Source organism: Lutra lutra, chromosome 8, assembly GCF_902655055.1.
Source record: "Lutra lutra chromosome 8, mLutLut1.2, whole genome shotgun sequence".
In the NCBI taxonomy this organism is placed as follows: domain Eukaryota; kingdom Metazoa; phylum Chordata; class Mammalia; order Carnivora; family Mustelidae; genus Lutra; species Lutra lutra.
Window position 1 is genome coordinate 92,210,025 of NC_062285.1, and position 15,070 is coordinate 92,225,094.

General features: G+C 38.5%; 1 long non-coding RNA gene across 1 annotated transcript in view; it reads right to left on the minus strand.

Moving 5' to 3' along the window:
• Positions 1-15,070, minus strand: part of LOC125106026 (uncharacterized) — a 56,973-nt gene that overhangs the window by 10,716 nt on the left and 31,187 nt on the right. Inside the window, exon 2 of the long non-coding RNA XR_007129209.1 lies at positions 14,391-14,480. This is a non-coding gene — a long non-coding RNA (uncharacterized LOC125106026). The remainder of the gene's footprint in view (positions 1-14,390; positions 14,481-15,070) is intronic.

Sequence of the window (15,070 nt, forward strand, 5' to 3'; positions counted from 1 at the left end):
TAATGGCAGCTTCTGGGGTACCTGGGTGGCTCAGTTGGTTAAGCATCCTACTTTGGGTTTCAGCTCAGGTCATGATCTCAGAGGCATGAGATGGGCCCTGCCTCTGGACGGTTCCGCATTCAGTGGGGAATCTGCTTAAGATTTTCTCTCTCTCCCTCTCACTCCCCACTCTCTAAAAAATAAAAACAAAATGGCAGCATTTTTCCCTCTGCCCCAGGACAGACAAATCTGCTCCTAGTCCCTTAGTACTATTCTTCCCTGTTGCAATCTGCATTGGGGTCGAGGGTTCCCTTCGTTGCCAAGTCTCTCTCTCTTACTGTTTTCTGTGTGGCCTGTCTTTTGTTGTGCAGTGGTTGTTCAGCTCTGCCCTCTGCTTTTCTTCAGGAGGAACTGATCTACATATAAATAGTGTAAATTTGGGGTGTCTAGGGAGGTGAGTTCAGGGTCTTCTTTGCTAGATGGGACCAGAATTCTAAAACACTACCTTTACCAGCTTTTATAGTATATATCTGGTATATCCATTCTCTCAGGTTGTAGTGGAAAAAAAATTCTTTGACCTTCAATTTTAGAAGAGTTTCTCTATTCATCAAATTTGTCCTTGATGACTTTTTTAAGATTTTATTTATTTATTTGACAGATAGAGATCACAAGTAGGCAGAGAGAGAGAGAGAGAAAGGAGGAAGCAGGCTCACTGCTGAGCAGAGAGCCTGATATGGGGTTCAATCCCAGGACCCTGGGATCATGACTGGAGCCAAAGGCAGAGGCATTAACCCACTGAGCCACCCAGGCACCCCCAATGTATTTATTTTATCCTAAACACAATTTTTGCTACAAGAGGGTCAAATTCATTCTTTTCCTATCTTTCTCCTTAAAATGTGGAACCTGTCGTTTAGCTTGTTGAATATATAAACTAAAGCTTTAACTACTTCTGTGCTATCTTTACTATCTGTGTCACTGCTATGTCAGGTTTGTTTCATTTCTCTTCCTCATTCTAGGTATGTTTTTCTGTTTCTTTGCACTCTTGGTAATTTTTGAATGCCAAAAAGATAATGTGACTTTAATTTTTTAGAGGTTAGAAAGCTCAAGGGATAAAAAATTAAGTTTTTTGAGTATGCTAGGACATATCTAAGTTACTTGAAGACAGTGTAGTTGATCATTTGAATCTGTGTTTTAAGATTTTTTTTTTTAGAGATTTTATTTATTTATTTGACAGAGATCACAAGTAGGCAGAGTGAGGGGGGGAAGCAGGCTCGCCACTGAGCAGAGAGCCCGATGTGGGGCTTGATCCCAGGACCCTGGGATCATGACCTGAGCTGAAGGCAGAGGATTTAATCTACTGAGCCACCCAGGCGCCCCTGTTTTAAGATTTTTTAAAGCAACAACAGAATGATGTTTATTCTAAGGCTAATTATACCAACTACTAAGGGAAGTCCTTTTCAAGTTCTCTGCCATTCGCTTGTGAATTATTAGATTTTCCACTCTGGCTTGCAGACAAGCAATAGCAGAGCCCCCATGAGAGCACTGGACACTGTTGTTCTAACCCCTTTCATTGGTCCTTTTCCAGCTGTCAGGTAGTCTCTTCCCCTGTGTGTGGGCCTGTTCATATACCACCACTATTCTAGGGCAAGTCTCTGCAGATGTCTCTTCTCTCTTTGCTCTACAAAGTATCGTTTCTTTCATTATTATTATTATTTTTTTTTAATTTTAATTCCAGTGTAGTTAACAAATGGTGTCGTATAACTTGCAGGTGTACAATGTCGTGATTCAACAATCATATACATTATTCAGTGCTCTTTGTAATAAGTATGCTTGTAATCCCCTTTACCTATTTTAGTTACCCCCACCCACTTCCCCTTCAGGCACCATCTGTGTATTCTTGACATTAACTCTTAACGAGTCTACTTTTTTGATTTGTCTTGTTTTTCTTTGTTTATTGTTTTGTTCCTTGATTCCACAGATGAGTGTAATTATATGTATGTACCTTTCTATGAATAACTTACTTCACGTAGCATATACTCTCTAGATCCATCCATGTTGTCGCACATGGTAAGATTTCGTTCTTTTTTTTTTATGGCTGGTTAATATTCGTGTGTGTGTGTACAATACACACACACACCCCTTAATCTATCAGTGGACACTTGGGCTGCTACCATAATTTGGCTATTGTATTAATGCTGCAATAAACAGAGGGGTACATAAATCTTTTCAAAGTAGTGTTTGTATTCTTTGGGTAAAGAAAGATATTTTATGCTAATGGACTAGAAAATAAACATTGTTAAAATGCACCTACTACCCAAAACAATCTATAGATTTAATGCAATCCATATCAATACCAGCAGCATTTTTCACCAAACCAGAACAAGTGATACTAAAATTTGTATGGAACCAAAAAAGAAACCTGAATAGCCAAAGCAATCTTGAAACAGAAGAAGAAAGCTAGAGGTATTACAAGTCTGGAGTTAAAGTTAATTTACAAAACTGCAGTAATCAAAAAAGTATGGTACTGGCACCAAAAATGACCCCAAAAATTAAGGGAACAGAATAGAACACCCAGAAATCACCCCACAAATATGTGGTCAATTAACTTTTAACAAAGGAGGCAAGAACATACAGTGGGGGGAAAAAACAGTCTCTTCAATAAATGGTGCTAGAGAAAACTAGATTGCAAGAGAATGAGCTGGGACATTTAGACCATACATAAAAATAAACTCAAAGTGGATTATGAACCTAAATGTGAGACCTGAAACCATAAAAACCCGAGAAGAGCGCACAGGCTTTAATGTCTCTGATATCCTTTGTAGCAACATTTTGCTAGATATGTCTGCTGGACAAGGGAAATACAAGCCAAAATAAAGTACTGGAACTACAACAAAATGAAAAGCTTCTGTACCACAAAGGAAACAATCAGCAAAACTAAAAGGCAACCTAGGGAATGGGAGAAGTTATTTTCAACGACATATCTGTTAAAGGGTCATATAAAAGTACTTACACAACTCAACACCCACCCCTCCAAATTAACCATCCAGTTAAAAAAATGGACATAGGCTCAAACAGACATGTCTCCAAAGAAAATGTACAGATGGCCAACAGACACATGAAAAGATGCTGCACATCAAGGAAAGGCAAATCAGACCTCCATGGAGATACCAGCCCGCACCTGTCAGTATGGCTAGAATCAAAAAACACAAGAAACAAGTGCTGGTGAAGATGTGAAGACAAACCAACACTCACTGTGGGTGGGGATGTAAACGGCTCAGCCGCTGTGGAAACAGTATGACAGTTCCTGAAAAAACTAAAAATAGAAGTACCAGAATGTGGAGTAATTGGACTCCAAACTCTCTAGAACTATGTAGACTTTCTGCAACATCTGCTCTCCTCTGGGAGCCCCCCCTCTGCCTGGGTTACCCTTTTGGCTTTAAGGCCTGGAAACTCTCATTACACTAAACTGGGTGATTGCAGGGCTCACTTGGTTTCTCATTTCTCAAGGATTATTTTCCTTTTTTAGAGGATTTCCAGTTTCTTGAAAGCCATTGTTTTGAGTAGAAACATAAGTCTATTCCCAGTTACTCCATTATGAGAAGAAGTCCCTTCTTTTTTTAATCCTTACACATTAACAGAATGTTCATCACCTTTCTTTTCACTATAGTTGCTGGTGATTTAAAAAAAACAACAACAAAAACCCTACTCTACTCTTTTTTTTAAAGATTTTATTTCTTTGACAGAAAGACACAGCAAGAGAGGGAACAGAAGCAGGGGGAGTGGGAGAGGGAGGAGCAGGTTTCCTGCTGAGCAGGGAGCCCAGTGCAGGACTCAATCCCAGAACCCTGGGATCAGGACCTAAGCCGAAGGCTGACACAATGACTGAGCTGCCCAGGCGCCCCCCTGCCAAAAAAACCTACTTTTAACTAAATAGAAACTTTCTACTATATTTCAGTACCATTTTCTTATTATTCTAAAACATAATAAACTAGCCAATTGCTAACTCATCTTACTAGTTTTCATAGAATGTAGAGAAGAAAAATCCTTATCCCAAGTTATTATGTATGAAAGGGGAAAAATAGATAAATATGTGTATATGTTAACTTTTCCAGAAAGAGTGTAATTTATGGACATTTCTTTCCCATCTCATGTACATTTCTTTATTCATACAGTGTAATTTTATAAAATGTTCATATGTTACATGCATTTACCTGATTCTAAAGGTAGAGGAGAAATTTAGGGGTTTAGGAACTAGTGAGTGAAGGAAGAAGGAATCACATGTCTACTAAAAGATTTAAGAGAAGTACGTAGCAGAAACTGAGGCACAGATGGGTTGATAACTATATTAATATATAAATCAAGAAAAATAACAACCACTTAAGTGGGAAGTACCCAAGACATTATGTGATTGACACAGTACAGAAACAAGATTTTAGTTTGAGTGCCAAACAACCCCAAGGAACTCGATTTGCCTAAAGAGAATTAAGAATTAAACAAATATCATATAGCACCTCATAGGATATTGTATGTATGTATCATGGTATCCATGTATCATGTATCATGGTACCATGTATCATGGTAGATGAGTAAAGAATAGGACTGGTGCCTCAATAGAAGACAGTGAGGTCCATGGAGTTCCTATAGAGTAAGAATAAAGCAGAAACAAGGGTAGAAATTAAAAAAAAAATTTTTTTTAAATCCCATTATTTATTTAACAGAGATCAGAAGTAGGCAGAGAGAGAGGAGGAAGCAGGCTGCCTGCTGAGCAGAGAGCCTGATGCAGGACTCAATCCCAGGATCCTGGGATCCTAAGCCGAAGGCAGCGGCTTAACCCACTGAGCCACCCAGGCACCCACATGTTCTCATTTCTGTTTGAAAAGTTTCCATTGATTCTCTTGACATTCACTGACTCTTTCCTTGGAATGTTAAACTTGGTGAGCAGATCAAAGGTATTCTTCATTTTGGTTACTTGCTTCTTGATTTCTTGCATGTGCTTTTGATTCTCTTGCATGGTTGTTCTCTCTCTGGTGACAGTATTATAAAAACACTTGTCTGATAACTCCTACATTTGTGTCACATCTGAATTTGTTTCTGAGGATGGTTTTGATTCTTCAGGTTGTGTAATTTTATTGAAATTAGGACATTGTGCAATGTGCAAAGGTATTATCTATGTTGTCATGTGAGAAGTTACACTAATTTGCCTAGGATTTCAGGTTTCTTTAGTGATAGGTTTCAAATACCTCTACTGTTTGTATTTATACCTCTCTTGGATTTAGGGTTTCTCTTTGCCCTGTTCCTCAGAAAGAGTATACATCTTGTGACCTCTTTTAACTGCAGCTCACTGTTAATACACCTGAGGTTTATTGGGATGATGACTGGATGTGACAGAAGGAAAGCAAGCCACATACTTTGGAATAAATCTCAGACTTACAGTTCTCCCCTCTCTTTTGGGGTTTGCCTTTCTCATTTGTCTGGTTCTTTGCCAGGCATACAACTTTCATCTTTTTGTCCCCTCATCTGTTTTACTTTCAGCATTTGCAATCTTTTTTTGAAGCCCTGTCCTGTTGTGAATTAGTTTTTCCTTCTCTTTTTCATGTAGAAAGCTGGAAAAGGTACAGTGTTATGTAATTTCTTTCTACCATGGGAAATAAGGTCTGCCTGAAGGATTCCCTGAGACCTGGGCTTCATGATGAGCGTTTTGGAGGGTATCCTAGTGGTGTCTCTTCATTTATTCCTCGGAGTCAAGAGGTTGTTTTTCTCGGATTTTTTTTTCTTTCTTCCTTTCTTTCTTTTGTGTGTGTGTGTGTGTGTGTGTGTGTGTGTGTGTGTGTGTGTGTGTGTGTGAAAGCCTAGTGCAGTCTCTGGAAGGAATTGTGACCCTCAGAAGTTTCTTACTGCAGTCTACACTCTACACTCTGCTGGCTGCAATTTCTGATTTTCCAATAAACTAAGTCTTACTATCATTCATGGCTTCTAGCTGCTGCTGCTGCTCCTGCCTCTCCACGACTGGGGATAACTGTTTGTCCTCTGCTCTGAGTTTTCAGATAGTTCTAAGAAAGTTCTTCATTTTCAGATTGTCCAGCTTTTCTTATTGTGGACAAAGAATGCCAAATTATGACACTTTTACAACTTGGACCCGAAACCAAAAGACTAGCTGGTTTTTAAATTAAAGTTAAATTAATTTTAAAATTATATCAAGGATCAATTTATGACAAGCAGCATTATATTGCGTAAGATAAAATCACTGAATAGATTATTGTTATTGAAGTGTTAAACTTGTAGGAGCATGTATTTCCAAATATTTTATCCATGCTTGAAAACAGAAGAGTCAAAATGATTTGAAACATTTGGATTTCAACTTCTCAGTTTACAGATCATCTCATTTGTATTTCTGAGCTCTCACAGCAAATTTATTATAGCCTACTATTTATTTCAACTGTATGAAGTATTTAATTTAGAAGAGTGTGCAATATATAACTTTAGTATAGGAGTATTTGTTATTTTTTAAAATCCTATACTTTGGGGCACCTGAGTGGCTCAGTGGGTTAAAGCCTCTGCCTTCGGCTCAGGTCATGATCTCAGGGTCCTGGGATCGAGTCCCGCATCGGGCTCTCTGCTCAGCAGGGAGCCTGCTTCCCTTCCTCTCTCTCTGCCTGCCTCTCTGCCTACTTGTGATCTCTGTCTGTCAAATAAATAAATAAAATCTTAAAAAAAAAAAAGAAATGAGAACATGAAAAGAAAATGAAAACAACATCAGAACATCTAAGAACTGATGAACAGTACAAAAAATTTCAATGTAGGCATAATTGGAAAAGTGGGAAAAGAGAATGCAGCAGAATATTCAAATAGTAATAGAAAACTTTCAAAATTATTTAGAGACAAATCATAGATTCAGGAATTTCAAAGATCATCAACAACCACTTGCCATTAGGGAAAAGAAAATTAAACAACATAATACTTCATGCCTTTCAGAGTTGTTCTTAAAAATTTAAAAAATTAAATCCTAAGAATAACAATTTTATCAAGGACGTGGAGAAACAGGAAGTAAGTTCCTTCACTGGAAGGAATGAAAATGGTGCATCCACTCTGGAAGACTCCTGGACAGTTTCTTAAAAAGCTACACAGAGGGGGCGCCTGGGTGGCTCAGTGGGTTAAAGCCTCTGCTTTCGGCTCAGGTCATGATCCCAGGGTCCTGGGATCGAGCCCCGCATCGGGCTCTCTGCTCGGCGGGGAGCCTGCTTCCTCCTCTCTCTCTGCCTGCTTCTCTGCCTACTTGTGATCTCTGTCTGTCAAATAAATAAATAAAATCTTTAAAAAAAAAAAAAGCTACACATAGGTTTATATTTGATCTAGCAATCACATTCTTAGTATTTGTTCACCTCTTTTGAAAACTAATGTCCACACATCCATGGGAAAGTTTACAACAGCACTATTTATATTGTCCAAAGCTGGAAGAACTCGATATGTCCTTCAATATGTGTGAGGATGAACACTGAGATATACCTACTACTTAGTATTCAGGGATAACGGGTCATGAGCTGTTAATATCAGTGAATATGAACTGCATATTGCTAACTGAAAGTTGTCAGCCTGAACAGGCTACATATTGAATTATTAAATTTACATGACCTTCAGAAAAAGTAAAAACTATAGGACAGAAAGCAAAAAAGTCATGACCTTAGATTCTAAGGGAGAGGAAAGTTTAAAAGTTGAGACACGATTTGGGGGTGGACGATAAACCAATTCTGTGTGATAAGAGTACTGATGAATACATTAGACCCTGAACTTGTCAAAACCATTACAACTTCATTACACAAAGAGTGAAACTTAATGTAAAAAAAAAAAGTTTTAAAATCCATTAGATGGTTCGGGGTTCCAAAGGTGTAAAGCAAACTAGAAGAAAAGAATCTAATTGTATCAAAATGTAGGACATAATCTCACTAAAAGGCAGAAATATAAGGTAGTCCTCTAAAGAACTTTGGAAATGAATAAAGAGTCTAAGCCTATATATAAGAAAAGCTGTATAAAAACTCTGCATTAGTCAGTAAAGCTTTTTTTTTTTTTTTAGATTTTATTTATTTATTTGACAAAGATCACAAGTAGGCAGAGAAGCAGACAGAGAGAGAGGAGGAAGCAGGCTCCCTGCTGAGCAGAGAGCCTGATGTGGGGCTCGATTCCAGGACCCTGGGATCATGACCTGAGCCAAAGGCAGAGGCTTTAACCCACTGAGCCATCCAGGTGCCCAGTAAAACTGTTTCTTATTGAGTACTGATTAACAATTATGAAACTGGTATACTTATAGACTAGAATTGAACTATTTTGTAAATGCATGAAAGATGGTGGCACTCAGATTCTCACTGTTGGAATGGGGGATAAGCAAAGGGGAAAAGGGCTAGAATGAAATATGTGCATTGGAGTTGGAGGTGTGAGGGTGGACTTGTGCTTAGCTTAGAAAAGACACCAATGGATACTTAAAGGAGTGGCATCCTCATAATGGTGGAGTAAGTGTTTTATACTACCTTTTCCCTACAGAACAATTGAGACAACCACCTATGGACAAGGAAGACTTTCTGGAAATCCTGGGATCCACTGGGAAAGTTTCAGCACGTTGGTAGCAGCCAAAAAAATACAAGATGGAGACATGGAAACCGGTAATGGTTCATTTTACCCACGTCACCGATTTCCTAAATCAGCACAGCTCAGTGTTAAGAGAAACTTTCAGTCCATGATTTCTTCCATGGGGAAAACTAAGAATGTGCGAATAGTACACAGCTTCTCCATCAGGGCAAAACATGGCCTAAGAGTCTCATTTCTCTTTTGCCCTATCCAGAATACTGAGTACTGAACTTCATGACTTGGAAGCAGTGAGGGGTTAAGAAAAGGACAGCTAGGGCATAGTGGATGTACTAGATGGAAGCAGATTCTCCTAAATGTGTCACAGACACCATCAGAAAGCCCCCAGTGAGTCACAGGGGACATCTAGAATGCAGATCCCAGAGGGCTCACTGGCACTCCTAGCAGCAGCAAGAGTTTCATGGAGGACTGGTGAGTGTGTTCACGAAACTAGACCAAATCTGTGGGCCTGGAAGCGTACCACAATCTTGAGCATGGCTACCATTCTAAGGTAAGCAAAATGAAGACCGTCCACAACAGGTCTGGCTTTATGGTATTGAGAAACAGCTTTATTAGAGGATTGAGGGCAGACACATGACCTTTAAGAATTCTGACATACAAGGTGGCAAAAAGTATTCAGCAGGTGTATCTATAAGAAAAGCCTGGGAAAGCCTCAGAATCTAGCAGGGCTGGCAAGGTGTTTCTCTCAGCTAGTTAGTGAGGACTACTTGGGGTAACTGCTTCCTCAACTGTGAAGTCAGCAATGCAAGACTTCAAGGAACATGCAGAAAAATCAACAAAAATACGACAGCACCAAAAGAACACAATAATTTTCCAGGAATCAACCACAAAGAAATGAAGATCAATGATGTACCTGATAAAGAATTCAAAATAGTTGTTTTAAGGAATATCAATGAGCTACAAGAATTTTTCTTAGGTTTTGTTACTAATTTATATAACTACCCATAATTAAAACCTACATATCGATTTATGGTAGAAAATTGTGTAAAATCATCGTCAGTATACATACTTGTTCAGCTTCACAAATGAGGTTTCCCTTTTCCTGGAGCTTTAATTGTAGCTCATTCATGTGCCGTATGATCATAATTGGTTTTGTTTTGTTCTTTTGTCTCTTACTGGATATTAGGCAAGCATTCCTTCTGTTTTAAGAAAATTTTCATTTGAAGTTAAACATACGGCAAATCTTTGTAAAACTCCTCTACCGCTGAGCCAAGGAGCATTAGCAAAGAACACAGGATCACTAAATTTGCTATCTTCTAAACTTAGGGAAGAGTCAGAGAATATGCACATATATACTACAAGAGATGTTAACAACTCTATCCATGATATTTTTTAGCACATTCAGCTTCAAAAAAACTTCGTACAGATATTTTCCACATTATTGTACAATGGAATGAAGCAACAAAGAGTCCCTTGTTTGAAAATGTCAATAAATTTGAATTTTGACCCCCCAAAATAATAAAGATAACACAATGAAATCAAACTGCAAAGTTGAACAGAAATAATTTTTTAAAGATTTTATTTATTTATTTGACAGAGAGAGAGATCACAAGTAGGCAGAGAGGCAGGCAGAGAGAGAGGGGGAAGCAGGCTCCCTGCCGAGCAGAGAGCCCGATGCGGGGCTTGATCTCAGGATCCTGAGATCCTGACCTGAGCCAAAGGCAGAGGCTTTAACCCACTGAGCCACTCAGGTGCCCCAAACAGAAATAATTTTTGAAGAACCAAACAAATTCTGGAGCTGAAGAATACAGTGAGTGAAATGAAAATGTAATAAAAAGCATCAAGAGCATGCTTCTCGAGCAGGAAAAAAAAAAAAAAGATTCTGTGAAGTAGCAGACAAGATCTTTGTAATTCTTCAATGGAGAACAAACAAAAAAGATTGAAGAAAGCCAGCATGAACCATGGAATATCATGAAAGATAAGTTGGAATCTCAGAACGAAAATAGAGGGAGAGGGGCGCCTGGGTGGCTCAGTGGGTTAAGCCGCTGCCTTCAGCTCAGGTCATGATCTCAGGGTCCTGGGATCGAGTCCCACATCGGGCTCTCTGCTCAGCAAGAAGCCTGCTTCCCTCTCTCTCTCTCTCTGCCTGCCTCTCTGTCTGCTTGTGATCTCTCTCTGTCAAATAAATAAATAAAATCTTTAAAAAAAAAAAAAAAAGAAAATAGAGGGAGAAAGGAATAGAAACCTTGAGGATAAAATGGCCGAGGACTTCTCAAATATGGGGAGGCATCTGGACACCCAAATTCATTAAGATAATATGTCATCCTCAAATTTCAAACTAAAATGATTGTCTCCAAAAAATACTATTGTACATTTTTGTGTGAAATTAAAGACAAAGAGAGTATTTTAAGCAGCAAGAGCAGTGAGAGGAAATTCTCATAGAAGGGAATCCCCTTAAAGGGATTCTTTAACTAGATTTCTTGGAAGAAACTTTGCAGATTAAGAGTGGAATGATATAGTCAAAGGACTGGGGCTGCGGGTAGGAGGAAGGCAGGGAGGGGACCTTGCCACCAAAATACTTTATCCTGCAAAGTTGTCCTTCAGAACTAGTGGTAAGCTAAAGACATTCCCAAACTAAAAGCTCAGGGAGATAATCACCATGTTACCTGCCTTATGAAAAAGGCAGAAAGGAATTTGCCGAGCTGAAATGAAAGGACATTAATTAGAAATATGAAAATATGTGAAGGTATAAAAACACACTGGTAAAGTTAAGTATACATTCAACTCAGAATACTCTAATAATGCAGTGTGTTAATTTGTGGTATGTCAGTTAACCCTAGTGTAAGGGTTAAAGGAAAAAGTACTGCAAATGTCTAAACTACAGTAATTTTAATGGTTATGCAATAAAAATATATAAGTTGCAACATTAAAAACATAAAGGAAGAGTAAATGGCTAGAGTTTTTTTTTTTTTAAAGATTTTATTTATTTATTTGACAGAGATCACAAGTAGGCAGAGAGGCAGGCAGAGAGAGAGGAAGGGAAGCAGGCTCCCTGCTGAGCAGAGAGCCCGATGTGGGACTCGATTCCAGGACCCTGAGATCATGACCTGAGCCGAAGGCAGTGGCCTAACCCACTGAGCCACCCAGGCACCCTATGGCTAGAGTTTTTAAATGTAACTGAAGTTGTTAGCCTAACATAGGCCATTATAACCATGATTTATGTTTACCACAAACCTAAAGTTTGGAGTAGGTTTAAAAAAAAAAAAATTAAGAGAAGTGAATCAAAGCATACCACTATGGAAAATCCTAAATTCACATAGGAGGACAAGAATGGAAGAAAGGAACAACAGAATCACACAACCTTACCTACAAGCCTTTACCTATCATTAACTCTTTAAATAGAAAAGGATTAAATTCTCTAATCAGAAGAGGAGCAAACTATGTGTTACCTAAAAGAAAGTCATTTCAGCTTTAGGAGACATAGAGGCTCAAAGTAAAGTTATGGAGAAAGATATTCCATGCACATGGAAACCTAAAGAGAGCAGGAATAGCTGTACTTACTTAAGAAAGAAAATAAAAAAAAACCGGGGCGCCTGGGTGGCTCAGTGGGTTAAAGCCTCTGCCTTCGGCTTGGGTCAGGATCCCAGAGTGCTGGGATCGAGCCCCACATCGGGCTCTCTGCTCCATGGAGAGCCTGCTTCCCCCTCTCTCTGCCTACCTCTCTACCTACTTGTGATCTCTGTCAAATAAATAAATAAAATCTAAAAAAAAAAAAGACTTTAAGTCAAAACCAGTAACAAGAAAAAAAGCTAATGAGATAAGGAAGACCATATTACAGATAAATGGGTCATTCATCAAGAATATCTACCAATTCTAAATATACATGAACACAACATCAGAGTACCTAAATATATTAAGAAAATACTAATAGATATTAAAAGAGAAATAGACAACAATAAAAACATGATACTTCAATAGTACACAGATTATCCTAAAAAATTCATAAGGAAATTTGTCAGCACTTTGGTTTAGAATAAATGACGCTAACAGATATATAGAGGACATTTCTACCAACAGCAGCAGAATACAGATTCTCAAGTGAAAAGGGAATATTATTCAAGTCAATGGATACAAACTATGTTTTCTGGCCACAGTGACAAGACACTAGAAATCAATAGCTGGAGGAAAGCTGAAAAATTTACAAGTGTGTAGAAATGAAACACGCTCATGAAGAACCAGTGTGTCAAAGGAAAAAAATGAAAAGACTAGTTAAAAACTATCTTGAGACAAAAAGTAGAAACATAACAAACCATAACTTATGGGAGGTAGAAAAAGCAGTTCTATGGGGGAAGTTTATAAAGATCGCAAATAGACAACCCAACTGTACATTTCAAGGAGCTAGAAAAAGAACAAAGTAAGCCCAAAGTTAGTAAAAGGAAAATAAGATCAGAGCACAAGTAAATAAGAACCAGAACAACAACACAGAGCTGGTTTTACGAAAGATGAAACTGACACACATTTAGGTAGACTAAAAAAAAAAGAAGGAAAAATCAAATTGAGAAATAAAAGTGGTGATATTACAGTTGATAGAAAAGATCGTAATAGATTTCCATAAGCAATTATAGGCTAACAAATTAGAACATATTAAGAGTCAATCATTAAGGAAAAAAAATCCAAACAGACCTGTAAGGATGAGAAGACTAAAGCAGTAATTAAAAACCTCTCAACAGGGGCGCCTGGGTGGCTCAGTGGGTTAAAGCCTCTGCCTTCGGCTCAGGTCATGATCTCAGGGTCCTGGGATCGAGCCCCGCATCGGGCTCTCTGCTCGGCAGGGAGCCTGCTTCCTCCTCTCTCTCTGCCTGCCTCTCTGCCTACTTGTGATCTCTGTCTGTCAAATAAATAAAATCTTTAAAAAAAAAAAAAAAAGGATGAGAAGACTAAAGCAGTAATTAAAAACCTCTCAACAGGGGCGCCTGGGTGGCTCAGTGGGTTAAAGCCTCTGCCTTCGGCTCAGGTCATGATCTCAGGGTCCTGGGATCAAGCCCCACATCAGGCTCTCTGCTCACTCTCTGCTCAGTGGGGAGCCTGCTTCCTCCTCTCTCTCTGCCTGCCTCTCTGCCTACTTGTGATCTCTCTGTGTCAAATAAATAAATAAATAAAATCTTAAAACAAAAACAAACCAAAAAAAAGCTCTCAACAAATGAAAGCCAAGGACCAGATCGTTTCTTTGGTGAATTCTTCTAACAGTTTCAGAAGTGCCACAACCATAAAATGAGTTTGGGAATGTTCCCTACTCCTCAAATTTTGGGGGCCAGCATTACCCTGATACCAAAGCCAAATAAGCTAAAAGAACTATAGACCAATATCCCTGCTAATTATAAATGCAAAAATGTTAGCAAATGCTATCAAATAAAATTTAACAGCATATTAAAAGGATTATACTCCACAATAGAGTGGGACTTATCCCTGGGATACAAATATGATTCAGCATATGCAAACCAATAAATGTGATAAACCATTTGACAAAAATTCAACATCCATTCATAATAAAAATGCTAGACAAGAGGCACCTGGGTGGCTCAGTGGGTTAAAGCCTCTGCCTTCGGCTCAGGTCATGTTCCCAGGGCCCTGGGATCAAGTCCCGCATCGGGCTCTCTGCTTGGCAGGGAGCCTGCTTCCTCCTCTCTCTCTCTCTCTTACTCCCTCTCTGCCTACTTGTGATCTCTCTCTCTGTCAAATAAAATCTTTAAAAAGAAAATCCTAGACAAATTGGGTATAGAAGGAACATATCATAATAAACACTGTAACAGACAAGTCCACAGGTAACATATACTCACTTAAAAATAGGAAATCCAGTCTTCTAAAATCATGAATGAGACACGGAGACCCATTCTCATTACTCCTATTCCAACGTAGTCCTGAAAGTCCTAGCAAGAACATTCAGACAAGAAAAAGAAATTCAAAAGGGAGAAGTAAAATTGTTTAGTTGCAGATAACATGATCTTATATGTGGGAAATTCTAAACACACCACTGAAAATTGTTAGAACTAATAAATGTATTTTCAATGAAGTCAAAGAATACAAAACAGAGAAATCAGTTGCATTTCTATACACTTAAAACAAAATATTTGAAAAAGAAAACAGTCTCATTCACAATGCCATCTAGAAGAGAAAAAAAATTACACAGTGTTGTATTTCACTAAGGGGATGAAAGCGCTGTATACTGAGGAAAAAACTTTGATGAAAGACATACTCTTGAAAGAAACTGAAGAAAACACAAAGAAATGGAAGAAACATTCCATGCTCAGGGGTTGGAAGAACAAATACTGTGAAAATGTCTATACTATCTAGAGCAGTCTACATATTTAATGCAATTCCTATCAAAAGACCATCAACTTTTCTCAAGGAAACGGAACCAATAATCCTAAAATTTGTATGGAACCAGAAAAGACCCCAAATAGCCAGAAGAATGTTGAAAAAGAAAAGCAAAGCTGGTGGCACCACAATTCCAGACTTC